The sequence below is a fragment of the Bidens hawaiensis genome, unplaced genomic scaffold (assembly GCF_021521415.1).
Source record: "Bidens hawaiensis isolate Kalapana, Puna unplaced genomic scaffold, B.hawaiensis_p1.1 tig00011475_1, whole genome shotgun sequence".
Lineage (NCBI taxonomy): Eukaryota > Viridiplantae > Streptophyta > Magnoliopsida > Asterales > Asteraceae > Bidens > Bidens hawaiensis.
In genome coordinates this window covers 546,395-549,123 of record NW_027491898.1, presented here as the reverse complement: position 1 = coordinate 549,123, position 2,729 = coordinate 546,395, and the positions used below count along the sequence as shown (strand labels likewise).

Below are 2,729 nucleotides of genomic sequence, written 5' to 3'. Positions count from 1 at the left end.
ATTCAAACGTTCACTGATTATGTGGATAAGTTATGGCAAGTTATAGGCTATAATGTTTACTCTTCATTACATTAAGTTAAGATGTTTCTTAATCAATTACATGCATTTGGCATACATTGATGAGAGCTGGCGAGTTTCAAGCGCCGATACGATTTGTAAGGCCCCAAACCCGGCAGCCATACTTTGACATTGAATTTACTCATAAACACAGTTCTAAATATCAGAGTTAATTAAAACTTTTCACAGAAGATTTAAAAATAACCATATACTATATAACATCTAATCATTGTTTTAAACATCAAAAAACTTGTCTTAAATAAACAAAGCAAAATAATAAGAAACATCATAGCAATCCCTTCTCTTGATGCCAACCTCTTCAAATCCATGCCACGTGTCTCCCTCAGACCAGCTGATTCATCCTATTTGCCTGCATGCATTCTAAAAGTCAGCTACGCTAATTGAGTTCTAGTTTAACAGGCAGCATACCATACATTCACATACTTACACATATGTATCCAGAGATACACATTATATACTTAACATGTTATCTTTCCTTCATACATACATACATATACATACATACTTTCTTATCTTTACTTACCTTACTTAATACATACAAAATCATTCATTAATATTTTAAAGAGTCTTTCGCCCTATAAACTTCGTAGATATTATTAGGGTCTGCAATCCTTTAACGTTCGTGGATATTATTAGGGTTTGTAACCCTTTAACCTTCGCAAATATTATTCGTTGCGACTTTTTGTCACATTGTAGAACACATAACCATAAGGTATTACTTACATTAACGAGAACACAAAACCATAAAGTATTACTTATATTAACATTAGCTACGTATAAATATTTCTGTCCAAATATAGTGACAAATGCATTTTATACTTGCCGGTGAAAAACTTATTTTTCATCATTTTCCTACAATTTAACCTAGTTACAGTAACACCAACCATTAAATGCTTTATTGCTTAAATGTTCATGTTTAGTAAGTTAAAATGATTATCCAATTGAAAAACAATAAGTTCACTACGCCTTAAACATTAAGGATTTGAAGTCGAAAAATAAATGTTTTAGTGGATAAACAAACATCGAGTACCCAAATATGAACGGCAATTCCTAATTACTAAATAATACATATTCAACAAACATTGAGTACCGAAAAATGATTTGCAAACCGATGGAATCCAGGTGGGACAACAACTGAGGTTAACTCATTGAGTCATTGGCATCACTCCATATAACATTCAATAATTGATACAATTGCAGGAATCTTGATGAAATATATTGTAACGAACCCAGCCTCTTCCAAAATCTTCTTCCATTCAGCTTTCGTCCTTTCTTTCCCTCCAACAAACCATGCTAGCATTATTATGTCTTGATTAATACGCGCATGATCAAAGACATCATCACCTCTAGGAGTCAGGATATTATCTACTATAATAACTTTCCCAACTTTTTCGGTTATGGATTCTCGACAATTTTTAAGAATCTGTACACACTTGTCATCACTCCAGTTGTGCAATGTTGACTGCATTCATGATAAAGTATAATTTTATCATTATCATATATATTGTAATTATAGTGCATTTAGACAAGTTGTTGATTAATTAATAATACATAATAGAGGGAATTTTAATTATTCTATACACGTAATTCCAACATTACAATTTTCATTAGACAAGTGGTTAATAGAAAAAAAAAATTTCTTTTTCTTTTTGTGCTTAAAAGTAAATCACACAACTCATCCCCATTCTACAGTATATGGCAGTGAAAGAAGAATACCTTGATAAAGAATGAATCTCCATGGGGAATGGATGTAAACATGTCACCACCAACATGGGTAATTCCTTCATATGACGGTGCGGATGAAATAACATGAGGCAAGTCAAAATTAATACCTTTAAGATGCGGATATTTGGTCACAATGCCAAAGTTCCTTTTAGACTCCCAAAATCATAGGCTGACATGATGACCTCAATTTGGATCCTTGATGAACATACCATTGCTTCATTGAACATCTTATACACCTGTGGGTTTTGAGAACAAAGATCCTATATCTTCATTCCATATGTTTTGAATGCTGCCGTACCGCCCTCTTGAACGGATCGACTCAAGTTATATTAAGCTGAAAACGTAAGAGGGTCCGTTCCTAACTGTACCAGTGGCGTGAGGGTATTCCTCGTATCTTTTAAGAGAAATTTAAAAAACTCATTGAGAGAGTAGAGTGGTTCTTCACTCCCCGGTTGATGCACCTCATCAAATACTTGATTGTGGACCAAGAAGGGCATGATACGTGAGAGTCCGGCCACATTTGGTGATGGAGAGTTGATCACATCTGCGATTTGAGACAAGCTAGTTGGCCCATCATGACTGTTAATTATGCCAGCAATGTCGAGTTGCAGGGCACATCTTAAAGCAGCACTACTAAAACCGGCATAGATTTGTTTATAAAGCCATGCCTGGCCTTTGATTATTGCATCGTCTTCTTTACTAGTTACTTGACTCATTTCAAGGAGAATATTGTATCAAACAAGATTTGTTAATATTGATGAAATGAGTATGTATCTAAAAGGATTGAGTTTGTTTAGTTTAAATAGGCACCAGGTCACAGACTTTAGCCTCCAGGTTTGACCACTATTTCTGAACTATGATAAGATCCTATTTGGAGCAATATAGTATGGTAAGTTTAGTATTGATTTTGTCACTCCTAAAAGTTC

At 34.2% G+C, this 2,729-nt stretch overlaps 1 pseudogene across 1 annotated transcript; it reads right to left on the bottom strand.

Annotated features, from left to right (window-relative positions):
* Nucleotides 1–1,240: 1,240 nt before the first annotated feature.
* Nucleotides 1,241–2,528, bottom strand: LOC143538146 (desmethylxanthohumol 6'-O-methyltransferase-like; annotated as a pseudogene). The gene is made up of 2 exons (XR_013136203.1): nt 1,795–2,528; nt 1,241–1,540 (listed from the first exon to the last, which is right to left on the bottom strand). The product of XR_013136203.1 is annotated as a desmethylxanthohumol 6'-O-methyltransferase-like (transcript).
* Between the last annotated feature and the right edge of the window lie 201 nt (nt 2,529–2,729).